Source organism: Oncorhynchus mykiss, chromosome 22 (genome assembly GCF_057628025.1).
Source record: "Oncorhynchus mykiss isolate SJ-2025 chromosome 22, ASM5762802v1, whole genome shotgun sequence".
Lineage (NCBI taxonomy): Eukaryota > Metazoa > Chordata > Actinopteri > Salmoniformes > Salmonidae > Oncorhynchus > Oncorhynchus mykiss.
In genome coordinates, this window is record NC_143043.1 from 28247447 (window position 1) to 28268293 (window position 20847).

General features: G+C 44.7%; 1 protein-coding gene across 2 annotated transcripts in view; it reads right to left on the bottom strand.

Moving 5' to 3' along the window:
• The window catches only part of LOC118943636 (filamin A-interacting protein 1-like), a 52193-nt gene that overhangs the window by 5160 nt on the left and 26186 nt on the right, over positions 1-20847 (bottom strand). The window contains exon 1 of one of the 2 annotated variants that reach the window (XM_021579286.3): positions 262-796. The exons of the other annotated variant lie outside the window; for it this stretch is intronic. The gene's annotated coding sequence lies outside the window, so the exon portion shown is untranslated. Of the gene's footprint in view, positions 1-261; positions 797-20847 lie in introns of those variants that run through there. 2 annotated transcript variants of the gene reach the window in all.

The window sequence follows — 20847 nt, forward strand, 5'->3', positions numbered from 1 at the left end:
TAATTAAGCCCAATAAGAGTATTTGAAAATATCAATAATTGTATACCTTGATTACATTGAGACATGATCACATATGTCCCTTTTTATTTGTGGGAATAATTGGGACCAGATTTCCTGATTTAAACCATTGTTTTGCTGAATTCCTAGTGATTTTATTCTTTTTTTTAAAACCTAAAAACCCCCCAATCCCCACCCAACCAAAAATTCACTCAAAGGGACTATACTGTAGCATGTTCTGAGTTCATCTGGGTTTGTTCCTACCTGATCTGTATGTCCGTAAAGTCTCAGATCAAATCCTATTCCCTCTCCGCTCTCCCACCTCTCCTTCCCGTAGTTCCCAGCAATGTGGACATTCCAGGCAGAAAACTAACATTATGAGAAGTGTTCTCCACACACCCCCAGCCAGACAGCACAGCTCTAGAGCCCATTACATCATCAACAGGACCTTATAAGGGGCTCTGTGATGTACAGACTCTATTGTGTGTGTGTGTGTGTGTGTGTGTGTGTGTGTGTGTGTGTGTGTGTGTGTGTGTGTGTGTGTGTGTGTGTGTGTGTGTGTGTGTGTGTGTGTGTGTGGGTGTGTGTGTGTGTGTTTGTGTACGCATCATGAATAATTTGTTTGTCATGTTTGCTAATCTTAATGTGTGCATGCATGCATATGTGTGTGCCTGTGTATGTGTGTGTGTGTACTGGATATAAGCCTATTCCAGATGAGGTCATGTTGCAGCCATGCTGGAGAGGCTGATGGGAAGGACAGAGGAAGAGACTTTACTCAGTGAGAGAACGAAAGAGAGAAGAGGGACCTCACACTCAATCTCAGTTCTAACAAGTTACTTGGCAACACTCACATTAGTGTACAGTACAGAGACTGGTGTGTGTGTGTGTGTTGTGTGGAGCCACATGTTTGTGCTAGCCCCCGTGCCTGGGGCCTGATAACCTGACTGAGGGATGACATCATCATAAGTCTGCAATCACATCCACATGTGTAGCGGTATGCTCTATCGCTCCCTTTTCCCTCTCTATTGTTGGTACATGGGACCGATACATTGAGGTGTAATCCATATAGAATGTTCTATAGGTGCACAGAAATGCTTTCCCCTCAGGAACACTGGCCGAGACACACACCCACACAAAAGCACACACAAACACACATACACATTCGTGTAGGCTCTCTCAAACACACATACATGTATTCACACACACATACGCTTACATAGCATTACAAGCATTTCACTACACCCGCAATAACATCTGCTAAATATGTGTATGTGACCCATGAAATTTGATTTGATATACAATGCCTTCAGAAAGTATTCATAGCCCTTGACTTATTCCACATTTTGTTATGTTACAGCTATAATTCTAAATGGATTAAATATATGATTTTCTCACCCATCTACCACAATACCCCATACTGATAAGGTTTACATGTTTTTAGACATTTTTGCACATCTATTGAAAAGTAATACCTAAGTATTTACACCCCTGAGTCAATACATGTTAGAATCACTTTTGGCAGTGAATTATTCAAGCTCTGTGAATTGGTTGTTGATCATTCCTTGACAACCATTTTCAAGTCTTGCCATAGATTATCAAGCACAGTAACTCAGCCACTCAGGAACATTCACTGTCTTCTTGGTAAGCAACTCAAGTGTTGATATGGCCTTGCGTTTTAAGTTATTGTCCTGCTGAAAGGTGAATTCATCTTCCAGTGTCTGGTGGAAAGCAGACTGAACCAGGTTTTCCTCTAGGATTTTGCCTGTGCTTAGCTCCATTTCATTTCTTTTTTATCCTGAAAAACTCCCAATTCCTTAACGATTACAAGCATACCCATAACATGATGCAGCCTCCACTATGCTTGAAAAGCATATGTTTCTCCATAACACTTCGTATTCAGGACAAAAATTTAATTGCTTTAGTGCCTTGCTGCAAACAGGATGCATGTTTTGGAGTATTTTTATTCTGTTCATGTCAGGTGCGTGAATGAGGACCCAAAAGCGAATTAACAAAACAGAGTTTCTTTAATGACGAAACACACGTAGGCTCAGATGGACAGGCAGATTCCGACAGGACAGGACAAGGTTAGATGAACATGCAGATTCCGACAGGACAGGACAAGGTTGCAGCAAACACGACGATAGTCTGGTTCAGGCATGAGTAACACAAACGAGAATCCGACAAAGACAGGAGCAGAAACAGAGAGAGATATAGAGACCTAATCAGAGGGAAAAAGGGAACAGGTGGGAAAAGGGGTGAACGAGGTAGTCAGAGAAGACAAGGAACAGCTGGGGGAAAGAGGGGAAGAAAAGGTAACCTAGTACGACCAGCAGAGGGAGACAGGGTGAAGAGAAAGGACAGAAACAAGACACAACATGACAATACATGACAGTACCCCCCCACTCACCGAGCGCCTCCTGGCGCACTCGAGGAGGAAACCTGGCGGAAATGGAGGAAATCATCGATCAGCGAACGGTCCAGCACGTCCCGAGAGGGAACCCAACTCCTCTCCTCAGGACCGTACCCCTCCCAATCCACTAGGTACTGATGACCACGGCCCCGAGGACGCATGTCCAAAATCTTACGGACCCTGTAGATAGGTGCGCCCTCGACAAGGATGGGGGGGGGGGGGGAAGACGAGCGGGGGCGCGAAGAACGGGCTTAACACAGGAGACATGGAAGACCGGGTGGACGCGACGAAGATATCGCGGAAGAAGAAGTCGCACTGCGACAGGATTAATGATCTGAGAAATACGGAACGGACCAATGAACCGCGGGGTCAACTTGCGAGAAGCTGTCTTAAGGGGAAGGTTCTGAGTGGAGAGCCAAACTCTCTGACCGCGACAATATCTAGGACTCTTAGTTCTACGCTTATTAGCAGCTCTCACAGTCTGCGCCCTATAACGGCAAAGTGCAGACCTGACCCTCTTCCAGGTGCGCTCGCAACGTTGGACAAAAGCCTGAGCGGAGGGGACGCTGGACTCGGCGAACTGAGATGAGAACAGCGGAGGCTGGTACCCGAGGCTACTCTGAAAAGGAGATAGCCCGGTCGCAGACGAAGGAAGCGAGTTGTGGGCGTATTCTGCCCAGGGGAGCTGTTCTGACCAAGACGCAGGGTTGCGAAAAGAAAGACTGCGTAAGATGCGACCAATAGTCTGATTGGCCCGTTCTGCTTGACCGTTAGACTGGGGGTGAAAGCCGGAAGAGAGACTGACGGAAGCCCCAATCAAACGGCAAAACTCCCTCCAAAATTGAGACGTGAATTGCGGACCTCTGTCCGAAACGACGTCTGACGGAAGGCCATGAATTCTGAAAACATTCTCGATGATGATTTGTGCCGTCTCTTTAGCAGAAGGAAGCTTAGCAAGGGGAATAAAATGAGCCGCCTTAGAGAACCTATCGACAACCGTAAGAATAACAGTCTTCCCCGCTGACGAAGGCAGTCCGGTGACAAAATCTAAGGCGATGTGAGACCACGGTCGAGAGGGAATGGGAAGCGGCCTGAGACGGCCGGCAGGAGGGGAGTTACCGGACTTAGTCTGCGCGCAGACCGAACAAGCAGCCACGAAACGACGCGTGTCATGCTCCCGGGTGGGCCACCAAAAACGCTGGCGAATGGAAGCAAGCGTACCCCGAACGCCAGGGTGGCCGGCTAACTTGGCAGAGTGAGCCCACTGAAGAACGGCCAGACGAGTAGGAACGGGAACGAAAAGAAGGTTCCTAGGACAAGCGCGCGGCGACGGAGTGTGAGTGAGTGCTTGCTTTACCTGCCTCTCAATTCCCCAGACAGTCAACCCGACAACACGCCCCTCAGGGAGAATCCCCTCGGGGTCAGTGGAGGCTACTGAAGAACTGAAGAGACGAGATAAAGCATCAGGCTTGGTGTTCTTAGAGCCCGGACGATAAGAAATCACGAACTCGAAACGAGCTAAAAACAGCGCCCAGCGCGCCTGACGCGCATTAAGTCGTTTGGCAGAACGGATGTACTCAAGGTTCCTATGGTCGGTCCAAACGACAAAAGGAACGGTCGCCCCCTCCAACCACTGTCGCCATTCGCCTAGGGCTAAGCGGATGGCGAGCAGTTCGCGGTTTCCCACATCATAGTTACGTTCCGACGGCGACAGGCGATGAGAAAAATACGCGCAAGGGTGGACCTTGTCGTCAGAGAGGGAGCGCTGAGAAAGAATGGCTCCCACGCCCACCTCTGACGCGTCAACCTCGACAACGAACTGTCTAGAGACGTCAGGTGTAACAAGGATAGGTGCGGATGTAAAACGATTCTTGAGGAGATCAAAAGCTCCCTGGGCGGAAACGGACCACTTAAAGCACGTCTTGACAGAAGTAAGGGCTGTGAGAGGAGCTGCCACCTGACCGAAATTACGGATGAAACGACGATAGAAGTTCGCAAAGCCGAGAAAGCGCTGCAGCTCGACGCGTGACTTAGGGACGGGCCAATCAATGACAGCTTGGACCTTAGCGGGATCCATCTTAATGCCTTCAGCGGAAATAACAGAACCGAGAAATGTGACGGAGGAGGCATGAAAAGTGCACTTCTCAGCCTTCACAAAAAGACAATTCTCTAAAAGGCGCTGGAGGACACGTCGAACGTGCTGAACATGAATCTGGAGTGACGGTGAAAAAATCAGGATATCGTCAAGGTAAACGAAAACAAAGATGTTCAGCATGTCTCTCAGGACATCATTGACTAATGCCTGAAAGACAGCTGGAGCGTTAGCGAGGCCGAAAGGAAGAACCCGGTATTCAAAGTGCCCTAACGGAGTGTTAAACGCCATCTTCCACTCGTCCCCCTCCCTGATGCGCACGAGATGGTAAGCGTTACGAAGGTCCAACTTAGTGAAAAACCTGGCTCCCTGCAGGATCTCGAAGGCTGAAGACATAAGAGGAAGCGGATAACGATTCTTCACTGTTATGTCATTCAGCCCTCGATAATCTATGCAGGGGCGCAGGGACCCGTCCTTCTTCTTAACAAAAAAAAACCCCGCTCCGGCGGGAGAGGAGGAGGGGACTATGGTACCGGCGGCAAGAGCTACAGACAAATAATCTTCGAGAGCCTTACGTTCGGGAGCCGACAGAGAGTATAGTCTACCCCGGGGGGAGTGGTTCCCGGAAGGAGATCAATACTACAATCATACGACCGGTGTGGAGGAAGAGAGGTGGCCCTGGACCGACTGAACACCGTGCGCAGATCGTGATATTCCTCCGGCACCCCTGTCAAATCACCAGGCTCCTCCTGTGAAGAAGAGACAGAGGAAACAGGAGGGATAGCAGACATTAAACATTTCACATGACAAGAGACGTTCCAGGAGAGGATAGAATTACTAGACCAATTAATAGAAGGATTATGACAAACTAGCCAGGGATGGCCCAAAACAACAGGTGTAAAAGGTGAACGAAAAATTAAAAAAGAAATGGTTTCGCTATGATTACCAGAGACAGTGAGGGTTAAAGGTAGCGTCTCACGCTGAATCCTGGGGAGAGGACTACCATCCAAGGCGAACAAGGCCGTGGACTCCCTTAACTGTCTGAGAGGAATGTCATGTTCCCGAGCCCAGGTCTCGTCCATAAAACAGCCCTCCGCCCCAGAGTCTATCAAGGCACTGCAGGAAGCTGACGAACCGGTCCAGCGTAGATGGACCGACAAGGTAGTGCAGGATCTTGAAGGAGAGACAGGAGTAGTAGCGCTCACCAGTAGCCCTCCGCTTACTGATGAGCTCTGGCTTTTACTGGACATGAAGTGACAAAATGACCAGCGGAACCGCAATAGAGACAGAGGCGGTTGGTGATTCTCCGTTCCCTCTCTTTAGTCGAGATGCGGATACCTCCCAGCTGCATAGGCTCAGCACCCGAGCCGGCAGAGGAAGATGGTAGTGATGCGGAGAGGGGGGCAACGGAGAACGCGAGCTCCTTTCCACGAGCTCGGTGACGAAGATCAACCCGTCGCTCAATGCGAATAGCGAGTTCAATCAAGGAATCCACGCTGGAAGGAACCTCCCGGGAGAGAATCTCATCCTTTACCTCTGCGCGGAGACCCTCCAGAAAACGAGCGAGCAAAGCCGGCTCGTTCCAGCCACTGGAGGCAGCAAGAGTGCGAAACTCAATAGAGTAGTCTGTTATGGATCGATTACCTTGACATAGGGAAGACAGGACCCTGGAAGCCTCCTCCCCAAAAACAGATCGATCAAAAACCTGTATCATCTCCTCCTTAAAGTCCTGATACTGGTTAGTACACTCAGCCCTTGCCTCCCAGATTGCCGTGCCCCACTCACGAGCCCGTCCAGTAAGGAGAGATATGACGTAGGCGATACGAGCAGTGCTCCTGGAGTAAGTGTTGGGCTGGAGAGAAAACACAATATCACACTGGGTGAGGAACGAGCGGCATTCAGTGGGCTCCCCAGAGTAACACGGCGGGTTATTGATTCTGGGCTCCGGAGATTCGAAAGCCCTGGAAGTGGCCGGTGGATCGAGGCGGAGATGGTGAACCTGTTCTGTGAGGTTGGAGACTTGGGTGGCCAGGGTCTCAACGGCATGTCGAGCAGCAGACAATTCCTGCTCGTGTCTGCCTAGCATCGCTCCCTGGATCTCGACGGCTGAGTGGAGAGGATCCGAAGTCGCTGGGTCCATTCTTGGTCGGATTCTTCTGTCAGGTGCGTGAATGAGGACCCAAAAGCGAATTAACAAAACAGAGTTTCTTTAATGACGAAACACACGTAGGCTCAGATGGACAGGCAGATTCCAACAGGACAGGACAAGGTTAGATGAACATGCAGATTCCGACAGGACAGGACAAGGTTGCAGCAAACACGACGATAGTCTGGTTCAGGCATGAGTAACACAAACGAGAATCCGACAAAGACAGGAGCAGAAACAGAGAGAGATATAGAGACCTAATCAGAGGGAAAAAGGGAACAGGTGGGAAAAGGGGTGAACGAGGTAGTCAGAGAAGACAAGGAACAGCTGGGGGAAAGAGGGGAAGAAAAGGTAACCTAGTACGACCAGCAGAGGGAGACAGGGTGAAGAGAAAGGACAGAAACAAGACACAACATGACAATACATGACAGTTCAGGCTTCCTTCTTTTCTACCTGTCAATTATGTTAGCATTGTGGAGTAACTACAATGTTGTTGATCCATCCTCAGTTTCTCATATCACAGCCATTAAACTCTGTAACTGTTTTGAGGTTTTAAAGGAAATAAGCTTTAAACCTGCAAAAATGCGAATGGGAGGTGCGGGATGTTCCCAATGCAGGAAGGGGGACATGAGTGAAAAAGTTTAGGAACCCCTGCTTTACACCACTGGTATAAAAACATCTCATTTTAAATTCAAGCTGCAACACAACAAATGTGGTGTCACGCTGTGTGAATACTTTCTGAAGGCACTGTGCTGAGACACACACCATTGTTTCCGCTCCAGTCATGTGTGGCGTTGCGTCACAGCAAAATCATTTCATTTGAAGATGCTAGAACAGTCCACATGTACTTCTCTTCTGCAAACAAAACGTGTAATGAATAGAAAAATCTGACAACCCCATAGTCGAATAGTTTATCTATGTACCTTGTTGGCTTTTTGTTGTGTGTTCTACGTGGGAGAAATATTTATCTTGAGTCACATTCAGGTTACGAGTGCCAGGAGGGAAACATGCATTCTGACAAGCAGTCAACGCACAACAATTATTGGCCTTTGTTAAAAAGGGGGGGGATCCCAGCTTTCCATTCCTACTTTATTTATCTAAATGTGCGAACTACACCATTTTAAACCCAGAGTATTTAGCAGCAGCATGGTTAGGCACGTCCATAAAGATGGCGGCCCCACATGTACTAACTACAGTTCACCGTATTGTACAGTGCTCTCATTACTCTTTTTTTGTATTGCATTAAGACGGTATACATGATCCCAAATCGATCTCCAAGAGGGCGCAATTAAAAAAATAAAAAAGTAGATTGAGCTGATTTATAGTTACATTGAACCATTTTGTGCACCGTAGTTCAAAAAGTCTGTGGATAGTTCTCATACAAAGACGTCATATCTTAATTGCTCCATCTACTGTGTATGCACCTTCACCATTTACTGTGAGTGCATAAGGGAGAGTGGGGCTAAATGTTGCACGGGTCAACTGTAGAGTAACTTGTGGTAAAACATCACCCTACTTAACATTTTTGGGGGGCAGTGACTTAAATTATGATGAGACAGATTACATTTTTAGTTTAGCAAAAGTAGTGGTAATGAATGGACAAAGCCATCGATCACGTGACACCATTCAATCCCATGTGAAGACTCAATAGCGCATTTGAAGCCAAAGAAGTTGGTTAATCGGTTAAAAGAAATACTGGTGTAATCGAAGCAGTTATTGGTACCATGATTGTCTTAAACAAAAGTTTTAATTACACTAAGATTGAACACGAAGATTGCCATTCCCATTCACTATAAAGAGCATCGCGGCCGGCCTTGAAATATGTGGCTTCAATGAGAGGGGGCTGCCGTTCTTCCCTGATCTCCACACACACACACACACACACACACACACACACACACACACACACACACACACACACACACACACACACACACACACACACACACACGCACACACACACACACACAGGAAGATGCTCTTGGAGCTGTCTCTCTTTCCCATGGGAACTGATTCTCTAGAGGAACAACATTGTGGCTAAACACTGGTCAATTCACTCTGAGGAGGAAATATAAGTTTTTCCCTCCTTTTTGCTGGAGAAAAAGCCTCAAGTCCCCAATTAAGGGTGAAATATGTCCCCTGTGACATGTCGTCATCACACAAGCATTTACAAAACAGCCCAAAGACCCACAGTTCTCTGGAAACTTCTCTATTTATAGAAGGGACTGTTGGTGAGTATATGTGTGTGTATGCATGTATGTGAATTAGTCAGCATAGGACTAAAGCTCAAGACAAACACACACACACACACACACACACACACACACAGAGAGAGACAAAAGAGGGAGTAGCTCATGTGACATCCATTAAACCTGGACCAAGCTGATTAGCAGCATGTGGCTCCAATTCCAATAGCAAATAACAGCAACAACACTGTAATAGCCCTGATGTTTTCAGGTAGTAGTTTACAATGAAGGCAGGAACTACTGTACGTTGTGCAATTCACAAGTGTGTTAACACTTTTTTTTACCATTTAACCTGTTGAGGAAAAGCTCGGTTTGGGGTTTTATCTGGTCAGTACCCATGGTCAGACCCATGGTCAGACAGTGCTCCTCATTCCAGCCCATTCCACTGTCCTGGAATACTTCAGGAATGTATTCTTCCTTCTTCCCTTGAAGTAGCTTAGGCCTATGGGTTGGCAGATGGCCTAGCGGTTAGAGTGTTGGATCAGAGACTGAAAGGTTACTAGTTCAAATCCCTGAGCAGAAACATCTGCTGATGCGCCCTTGAGCAAGGCACTTAACCCTAATTGCACCATGGTCATTGTTGATAATGGCAGACCCTGGCTATGATCCCACCCTCCGATGGTGTCTCAGGGGGCATTGGGATATGCAAAGAACGCATTTCCAATTCATGTATTTATACACACTTATACATGTGTGAAATGGTGCACCAAATTACTATACGCCCTGACATGTGATGGAGGGCTTGCAGATGCAGAAACCTGTAGCTTAAATTGAGGAAGAAGGATGCATTTTGAAAGTATTCAGAAGGACCACTAACTTTAAACACAGGGTTCATGGGGTCCTGTTTCGCTTCAAGGAGGGGCTGGCTGCCTCATTGCCTTTCCACAATTACATGAATGATTGAATCTCTCAAAGGCATTTCCAGGAAAGCCCTTAAAATGGCTGCCATGTAATAGGCCTGTTATATGAGGAGAGCTGATGTTTGTGACAATGCTGTTGCTGGTTGCAGTTATCTGCTTGAGCTCACAATTTATTAAATTGTGTACATCTCTTATGTCCCTGCCAGTGGTAGGCCCTAATCAGCAGTGTGTGTGAATGTGTGTCGGGGGTTTTACTAAATCATGGCCAGTGTTGAGTCAAGCAGGGCCTCTCTGCTGTCCTAAGTGCCTTTACTCTGCTCTTTTATGAAGAACTGACTCCATTTCATGTCATGCCAAACTACTCAGAGGAAGGAGTTAATTTGTGATTTATAACTGATCTGTCAGGGGATTTTTTGTTGTTGCGTAAATTAAGGTTTGGCAGCCTCCAGAGCCTGTTCTCAACACAGTTCTCTGTGCAAGGCAACTGTAATCCTTTGGGCTATTGTATCCCCTTCTTTTCCCCTGACCCTTCTCAATGGCACTATGGTTCAGATCATTATTGAGCCCAGTAGTTCAGACAATGGATTCACTTAGACCTATTTGGAAATTATTGGCTGTATCAAATCAATAACCAATATTTTAGAGTTCTGAATGAACCCATCAGTTTATATCGTTGTGACTTCTGAATGAGTTTGCAGTGCCAGATCCTCCTGTTAATGGCCTTGACACATTACTGGCTGAGTGAACGGATGTGTGAGCGTGGAGGACAGATGAAACAGCTGGTTTCCACGACGACTCAGCCAAGTTTGCACTGTCCTGTCCTGTTCCTCAGGATGACTAATTAAAACATTTTATTGACACCCTTGATAAAGATGAGCAAAAATTACTGTATAAAATAAATTGTTCAAATACTGAGCTATATTGTGTGCTCCAAAAAATTGGGAAAATATCTAATTTTATACTAGTACAAAGAATGAGATTTAGTTTAAAAATGAATCATTCGTTTAAAAAGCAATCATTCAAATACTGATTCTCATTTCGACACCAAACAGCTCTCTTTTTATGTAATCTAACCAAAACACCGGTTTCAATCCAAGTGCAAATGCCGTTTAGCAAACTCCATTTGTTGGATTACATCAAAATAGAGCTGTTTGGCCACGCAGAAAATATGGGGGCATCTTGCTTCCATTGGTCCTGGGGCCCTTGTCAACGGCATCATGAACTTTACTCAGTATTCTGTATGGAGGAATGGTCTAAGATCCCTCCCAATGTGTTCTCCAACACGCTCAGTGTCGTTATCCTCTCAAGGTTGAGGTATTGAATGGTCTTGAAAACAGGGTGTCAAAAAGTTTTGACCCCTACCTTAATTTTTTGTTAAATAAAACTTGTTAAATTAAATCTCTTCCTCTGAGCAATTGTATCAGTATAAAATAATATACTTTCCCCCAAAAATGTAGCATACAATATAGCTAATTATTGTAGGATCTGGCCTTTTTTTCAATTTTTGCCTAAAATGACATACCCAAATCTAACTGCTTGTAGCTCAAGACCTGAAGCAAGGATATGCATATTCTTGATACCATTTGAAAAGAAACACTTTGAAGTTTGTGGAAATGTGAAATTAATGTAGGAGAATATAACACATTAGATCTGGTAAAAGGTAGTATATTTTTTTTATACCATCATCTTTGAAATGCAAGAGAAAGGCCATAATGTATTATTCCAGTCCAGGTGCAATTTAGATTTTGGCCACTAGATGGAAGCAGTGTATGTGCAAAGTTTTAGACTGATCCAATGAAACATTGCATTCTGTTCAAAATGTTGTATCAAATGTGCCTAATTGGTTTATTAATACATTTTCAAGTTCATAATTGTGCACTCTCCTCGAACAGTAGCATGGTATTGTTTCACTGTAATAGCTGCTGTAAATTGGACAGTGCAATTAGATTAACAAGAATTTAAGTTTTCTGCCCATATCAGATATGTCTACATCCTGGGAAATGTTATTGTTACTTACAACCTCATGCTAATCACATTAGCCCACGTTAGCTCAACCGTCCCACGGGGGGGGGCACCGATCCCGTAGAGGTACATGATTAATTTTATACAGTTATTTCTGCTCCTCTTTACAAGGGTGTCAATAATTTCAGACCCCAACTGTATAGATACACTGAGTGCACAACACATTATGAACACCTGCTCTTTCCATGAGATAGACTGACCAGGTGAATCCATGGGAAAACTATGACCCCTTATTGATGTCACTTGTTAAATCTACTTCAATCAGTGTAGATGAAGGGAAGGAGACAGGTTAAAGAAGGATGTTTAAGCTTTGAGACAATTGAGACATGGATTGTGTATGTGTGCCATTCAGAGGGTAAATGGAAATGCCTTTGAACAGGGTATGGTAGTAGGTGCCAGGCAGACCATTTTGTGTCAAGAACCTTAACACTTATCACGCTCAACACTTTCCTGTGTGTATCAAGAACGATCCACCACCCAAAGGACATCCAGCCAACTTGACACAACTGTAGGAAGCATTGGAGTCAACATGAGCCAGCATCCCTGTGGAACGCTTTCAACACCTTGAGTTCATGACCCGACGAATTGAATCTGTTCTGAGGCAAAGGGGGGGTGCAACTCAGTATTAGGTAGGTGTTCTAAATGTTTTGTACAGTGTAATTTCGTGATATGTAATTGTATCGATTTGTCCCCCTATCTCTCGCTTGGAGTGGCCATCTGTTATGTGCCACAAGACTCTCTTACATTCAGATGGTTTTGATGCGATCATTCGAACAATACCGTACATTTTTGGGACACATTTGAGAAAACATGAACGAGTCTGGAGAAGGTTGCCGGTGTGGGGCGATATTTTAAGACGTGCGAGTGAGTAAAAGATAACACACACACAGACATGTGTGCGTGTGCGCACTGAACATGTGTGTGTCGTCAACAACATGTGGGAGCGGTTAACACTTAAGACCTGTCATCCTAATGACGGGGCATAGAAAACAGAGATTCAAAAGCGTGGTCTGATGTCTGGGGTTTGAACAGTCAGATCACTGCATTCTGATAGACGTGTAATCATGCTGTAACACGCAATGATGGCCTAATCATACTATAACACGCAATGATTACATCATCCTTCACACAATGAATAGCCTAAAGTCTACAGTTCATGATCACAGCAGAACATCTAGGCAAATCTCTGTATACACACTATCTTGTAATTCTTCCACACAAACAAGTTTCTTACCTAATCTCTTTTATTTACCAGAGGATGGGGAAAGAGGAAGGGAAGGGGCGATCAGATATTAAGTGGATGGCTTTAAACCCCGAGTGGGTGGATTGAGAGGAGGAGGAAAGGATGGATAGATTGAGAAATAGATATTAAGAGGAGGAGAGTGGGAGACATTCCTTACTGAGGCACTGTATATTAGTTATTTAGAGGAGAGGAGGATGGATGAGAAATGGATTGAGAGCTAATAAACTTTAGACTCAGTCACTTGTCTTATTTACGCAGCAGATGGGATGGAGTGATGACACAGAGAGAGAGAGAGATAAACGGCAGATTAAACATCTCTTACTTTTTCCTCTCCAGCACTACCATGTGTAGTCTCTTGTCAAAGCATGGAGAATTTTCTCTTTCTCTAATGTTTTAAGAGAGGTCATTATCACTGACTCAATCTCCAACCTTTTGTCTCCATCAGGCTCCAAGGAATGTGTGTGTAGGAGTGTGTGTGTGTATTTTTAGAAAGGGAGAGAAGTAGAGAGGATAAATTATGTTGTAACAACCGTCTAATTGAACGAGTGTGTCCGACATCAAAGATAGACATGGCAAGTGAAATGTAAGCCTTGTGAAGCTTAGAGTTGTGTGTGTGTGTGTGTGTGTGTATGCACACTGATCTCACTCTTCTAGAATGTTCTTAGTCCACCTGCACAATGTCATTTATTGTTGGGAAGAGGGTGAGGCAGGAGGGAGAGAGAGGATGAAGTGGGAGAAAAACATAGATCCTTCACACTCTTACCTGTTCTCATCTCACCCTCACCTGGAATCTCTTCGCTGTGTGTATGTGTGCGCTCGCATGTCAGTGAGAGGACTTGGCCATGGTACAGTGGGGCAAAAAAGTATTTAGTCAGCCACAAATTGTGCAAGTTCTCCCACTTAAAAAGATGAGAGAGGCCTGTAATTTTCATCATAGGTACACTTCAACGATGACAGACAAAATGAGGGAAAAAAAATCCAGAAAATCACATTGTAGGATATTTTATGAATTTATTTGCAAATTATGGTGGAAAATAAGTATTTGGTCACCTACAAACAAGCAGGATTTCTGGCTCTCACAGACCTGTAACTTCTTCTTTGAGAGGCTCCTCTGTCCTCCACTCATTACCTGTATTAATGGCACCTGTTTGAACTTGTTATCAGTATAAAAGACACCTGTCCACAACCTCAAACAGTCACACTCCAAACTCCACTATGGCCAAGGCCAACGAGCTGTCAAAGGACACCAGAAACAAAATGGTAGACCTGCACCAGGCTGGGAAGACTGAATCTGCAATAGGTAAGCAGCTTGGTTTGAAGAAATCAACTGTGGGAGCAATTATTAGGAAATGGAAGACATACAAGACCACTGATAATCTCTCTCGATCTGGGGCTCCACGCAAGATCTCACCCCGTGGGGTCAAAATGATCACAAGAACGGTGAGCAAAAATTCCAGAACCACACGTGGGGGCCTAGTGAATGACCTGCAGAGAGCTGGGACCAAAGTTACAAAGCCTACCATCAGTAACACACTACGCCGCCAGGGACTCAAATCCTGCAGTGCCAGACGTGTCCCCCTGCTTAAGCCAGTACATGTCCAGGCCCGTCTGAAGTTTGCTAGAGAGCATTTGGATGATCCAGAAGAAGATTGGGAGAATGTCATATGGTCAGATCAAACCAAAATCTAACTTTTTGGTAAAAACTCAACTCGTCATGTTTGGAGGACAAAGAATGCTGAGTTGCATCCAAAGAACACCATACCTACTGTGAAGCATGGGGGTGGAAACATCATGCTTTGGGGCTGTTTTTCTGCAAAGGGACCAGGACGACTGATCCGTGTAAAGAAAATAATTAATGGGGCCATGTATCGTGAGATTTTGAGTGAAAACCTCCTTCCATCAGCAAAGGCATTGAATATGAAACGTGGCTGGGTCTTTCAGCATGACAATGATCCCAAACACACTGCCCGGGCAACGAAGGAGTGGCTTCGTAAGAAGCATTTCAAGGTCCTGGAGTGGCCTAGCCAGTCTCCAGATCTCAACCCCATAGAAAATCTTTGGAGGGAGTTGAAATTCCGTGTTGCCCAGCCCCAAAACATCACTGCTCTAGAGTAGATCTGCATGGAGGAATGGGCCAAAATACCAGCAACAGTGTGTGAAAACCTCATAAAGACTTACAGAAAACGTTTGACCTCTGTCATTGCCAACAAAGGGTATATAACAAAGTAATGAGAAACTTTTGTTATTGACCAAATACTTATTTTCCACCATAATTTGCAAATAAATTAATTAAAAATCCTACAATGTGATTTTCTGGATTTTTTTTCTAATTTTGTCTGTCATAGTTGAAGTGTACCTATGATGAAAATTACAGGCCTCTCTCATCTTTTTAAGTGGGAGAACTTGCACAATGGATGACTAAATACTTTTTTTGCCCCACTGTATACTGGCTGTGTAGTCTGTATGTCTGCACTGCCTGCCTGTCTCAGTACTAAATTGAGGTTAGCCAGGAATGCATGAGTAAGTCGCACGCTAGGCTACAGATCGGGCTAGCATGGCTGTGACACTGACGGTGTCTACTGCTCATTACATTATATATTATATAATATGATGTGATATATCATCCTAGATGTATCACAAAGCGTGGCATGTGTTGACTCCTATGTCTAAATCACAAGCCGTATGAATGGGTGTGAGAGTGTATGTCTTCCTATAGACATTCCCTGTTAGAAGTCTAACTACCTCCAGAGCCCACACCGCATCTATTAACAATTTCATTTATTTGGACTCGTCTTTTGGACACAGCCGCTGTCACTACAGTATATCGTTTCGCTCAGAAACACTTCTTTAACCCAGTAACCCTCTCTGTGTAATCGCTGTTGTCCCAACCTGAAAGCCCACACATCTAAAGCTTTGGCGGCATACAAATGTGTGTGTGCAGGACCCTAGACTAACATTTTTCACCTTTTCTGTTGATTGCACCAGCACAATTTTTACTACTGCGCACCGATAATGAACTGACCTGTGTCCGATAATGTACCTGCATTCCATACAGAACCAGGCTAATAATGGCTAGCCATCTTTTAAATTAGCATGCCCTTGTGTTCTTAAATTGATTTGGATAGATTTAGAGTTCAATGCATGGTTTCCGTTAGGAAAATGTGGCACTGGACATTTGACTGGCAGAATTTAAATTTACCAGACCCATATGCATTGGGTGCGTATCCTGATTAGGGCGTCACACCCACTGGGGTCAGAATGACAGAAATCACATTTAGATTATAGCAATTCATATTAACATGCAAGTCGAGGATGCAACGATATGCAGTCCTTCTTACTGAATTCAGATGTGCACTTTGAAGATGTTAGAATAACTGTCCACATTTACTTTTCCTCAGCCAACAAGACCAGTAACCAACAGCAACATCACCAGCCTATTTCAATCTAATATCCCCCATAGTAGAAAAGTTATTTTATTCTATTGGTTAGCTTGTCTAGAAAAGAATAGCCTTTTCCAAACAGACTCTGGGACAAACCAGTAGGCCTAGGCTAAATAAAAATAAGAAATAACATTAAAAAGCAATGTGTCTGATGTATCGGATCAGAACGTTTAGCTTAAAATGTTGATAAACTATTATTTCTTCACATTATCAAATCAAAGTTTATTTGTCACGTGCTCCGAATACAACAGGTGTAGGTAGACCTTACAGTGAAATGCTTACTTACAAGCCCTTAACCAACAATGCAATTTAAGTTTAAAAGATAAGTAAAGAAATGTAAAAAATGTAAACAGTAAAATGACAGTGAAAATAACAGTAGCGAGGCTATATACAGGTGGTACCGGTACAGAGTCAATGTGGAGGCTATATACAGGTGGTACCGGTACAGAGTCAATGTGGAGGCTATATACAGGTGGTACCGGTACAGAGTCAATGTGGAGGCTATATACAGGTGGTACCGGTACAGAGTCAATGTGGAGGCTATATGCAGGTGGTACCGATACAGAGTCAATGTGCGGGGGCACCGGTTAGTCAGGCTAATTGAGGTAATATGTACATGTACATGTAAGTATAGTTAAAGTGACTATGCATAGATGATAAACAGAGAGTAGCGGCAGCGTAAAAGTGGGGGTTGGCGGGTGGGGGGTGACAGGACACATTGCAAATAGTCAGAGTAGCCATTTGATTACCTGTTCAGGAGTCTAATGGCTTGGAGGTAAAAGCTGTTGAGAATCCTTTCGGACCTAGACTTGGCACTCCGGTACCGCTTGCCATGCGGTAGCAGAGCTGGGGTTTTTGACCCCAGAGGGCCTTCCTCTGTAGAGGTCCTGGATGGCAGGCAGCTTAGCCCCAGTGATGTACTGAGCCATATGCACTACCCTCTGTAGTGCCTTGCGTCCGGAGGCAGAGCAGTTGCTGTACCAGGCAGTGATGCAGCCAGTAAGGATGCTCTCGATGTGGCAGCTTTAGAACCTCTTGAGGATCTGAGGACCCATGCCAAATATTTTTAGTCTCCTGAGGGGGAATAGGTTTTGTCGTGCCTTCTTCATGACTGTCTTGGTGTGTTTGGAACATTCTAGTTTGTTGTTGATGTGGACACAAGGGGAACTTGAAGCTCTCAACCTGCTCCACTACAGCCCCGTCGATGAGAATAGGGGCGTGCTCTGTCCTCCTTTTCCACAATCATCTCCTTTGTCTTGATTACGTTGAGGGATAAGTTGTTATTCTGGCTCCTCCCTATAGGCTGTCTTGTTGTTGTCTGTGATCAGGCCTACACTGTTGTGACGTCTGCAAACTTAATGATGGTGTTGGAGTTGTGCCTGGCCATGCACCACCTGGGGGCGGCCTGTCAGGAAGTCCAGGTTCCAGTTGCAGAGGGAGGTGTTTAGTCCCAGTATCCTTAGCTTAGTGATGAGCTTTGAGGGCACTATAGTGTTGAACGCTGAGCTGTAGTCAATGAATAGCATTCTCACGTAGGTGTTCCTTTTGTCTAGGTGGTAAAGGGCGGTGTGGAGTGCAATAGAGGGTGCATCATCTGTGGATCTGTATGAGCGGTATGCAAATTGGAGTGGGTCTAGGGCTTCTGTGATAATGGTGTTAATGTGGGCCATTACCTGCCTTTCAAAGCACTTCATGGTTACAGATGTGAGTGTTACGGGTCTGTAGTCATTTAGGCAGGTTACCTTAGTGCTCTTGGGCACAGGGACTATGGTGGTCTGCTTGAAGCATGTTTGTATTACAGACTCAATCAGGGACATGTTAAAATTGTCAGTGAAGACACCTGCTAGTTGGTCAGCACATTCCCAGAGTACACATCCTGGTAATCCGTCTGGCCCCGCAGCCTTGTGTATGTTGACCTGTTTAAAGGTCTTACTCACATCGGCTATGGAGAGCATGGTCACAGAGTCATCCGGAACAGCTGATGCTCTCATACATGTCTCAGTGTTGCTTGCCTCGAAGCGAGCATAGAATTGAATTAGCTCATCTGGTAGGCTCGTGTCACTGGGTAGCTCGCGGCTGTGCTTCCCTTTGTAGTCTGTTATATTTTGCAGGCCCTGCCACGTCTGACGAGCGTCAGAGCCGGTGTAGTGCGATTCAATCTTAGGCCTGTATTGATGCTTTGCCTGTTTGATGGTTCATCAGAGGGCATAGCAGGACTTCTCATAAGCTTCCGGGTTAGAGTCCCGCACCTTGAAAGCGGCACCTCTACCCTTTAGCTCAGTGGGAATGTTGCCATGGCTTCTGGTTGGGGTATGTATGTACAGTCACTGTGGGGACGACGTCATCGATGCACTTATTGATAAAGCCAGTGACTGATGTGATGTACTCCTCAATGCCATCAGAAGTATCCCGGAACATATTCCAGTCTGTGTTAGCAAAACAGTCCTGTAGTTTAGCATCTGCTTCATCTGACCACTTTTTATTGACAGAGTCACTGGTGCTTCCTGCTTTAATTTGAGCTTGTAAGCAGAAATCAAGAGGATAGAATTATGGTCAGATTTGCCAAATGGAGGGCGAGGGAGGGCTTTGTACGCGTCTCTGTGTGTGGAGTACAGGTGATCTAGAATTGTTTCACCTCTGGTTGCAGATGTAACATGCTGAAAGAATTTAGGTTAAACTGATTAAAGTTTCCCTGTATTAAAGTCCCCGGCCACTAAGAGCGCCGCCTCTGGGTGAGCGGTTTCCTGTTTGCTTATTTCCTTGTACAGCTGACTCAGTGTGGTCTTAGTGCCAGCGTCCATCTGTGGTGGTAAATAAACAGCCACAAAAATAATAGATGAAAACTCTCTTGGCAAATAGTGTGGTCTACAGCTTATGATGAGGTACTCTGCTTCAGGCGAGCAAAATCTAGAATCTAGAATCTACTTCCTTAGATTTTGTGCACCAGCTGTTGTTTACTGGAGTGTGCTGTTCTATCTAGCCGTATATTCCGATAGCTGAATGTGTTCAATGTTGTCACTCAGCCACTTTTCGGTGAAACATAAGATATTACAGTTTTTGATGTCCTGCTGGTAGGATATTTGTGATCGCACCTCATCTAATTTATTATCCAATGATTGTACATTGGTAAGTAATATTGCTGGTAAGGGCAGATTTCCCACTCACCGTTGGTGGATCCTTATGAGGCACCCCGCCCTGTGTCCTCTATACCTGCGACTCTTTCTCTTGTCAATGACAGAGATTTGCCCTTGTCGGGTGTCTGAAGTATATCCTGTGTATCCTGCTTGTTGAAGAAAAAATCTTAATTTAATCCAAGGATAGTGTTCGCTGTCCTGATATCCAGAAGCTCTTTTATGCCGTAAGATACGGTGGCAGGAACATTATGTACAAAATAAGTTACAAAATACGCAAAAAAAAACCCACATCATTGCACAATTGGTTAGGCGCCCGTAAAACGGCTCCCGTTTCTTCCGGCACCATCTTTTTAGAAAGTGCACAAGGCAGTATGCTATGCTCAAATGTTCATTGCATAATGCAATTAGCTGAAAAACACTGTTGTCAAAAGGGCACAGCACATGCAAGTGTTTTCATGTGACAGAGATTAAAACATTCGTTAGAAATTTTGAAAGAGGGGAGATCTAATATGCAACAACTAGCATGGGTTGCTAATATGACTAGGATTGTGCCTTTGGCTACTGGACAATGAAAAAAAAAAACCTCCACAGATATGATATGATTTTGGCTAGGCGACATTGAAGCAAGGTAAGACATGCCTCATAATATGTATTAAAACATTCAGGTTTCAAACAATTAAGTATATGTTTTCAAAATGCATACTGCCTACAGCTCATTGCAACGCTGTGTGTGACTCGCTGATGAAACTGTAATAAGTTGTAATAAGACGATTGTGGGAGCTGTACTGTTAGATTTCAGTGCAGCCTTTGATATTATTGACTATAACCTATTGTTGAAAAAACGTATGTGTTATGGCTTTTCAACCTCTGGCATATTGTGGATTCAGAGCTATCTATCTAATAGAACTCAAAGGGTTTCCTTTAACTTCTTGGTGACAGGGGGCAGTATTTTCACTTCCAGATGAAATGCATGCCCAAATTCAACTGCCTGCTACTCATCCCCAGAAGATAAGATATGCATTTTATAGTAGATTTGGATAGGAAACACTCTGAAGTTTCTAAAACTGTTTGAATCATGTCTGTGAGTATAACAGAACTTATTTAGCAGGCGAAACCCAGAGGACTAACCGTTCAGATGTTTTTTTTTGAGGTCACTCTCTTTTCAATTGGTTTTCATTAGGAATCCAAATTTCTAAGGGACCTTCTTGCAGTTCCTACCTCAAGTTTACAGGTAAGTTTACAGGTAACTTTTGAGAT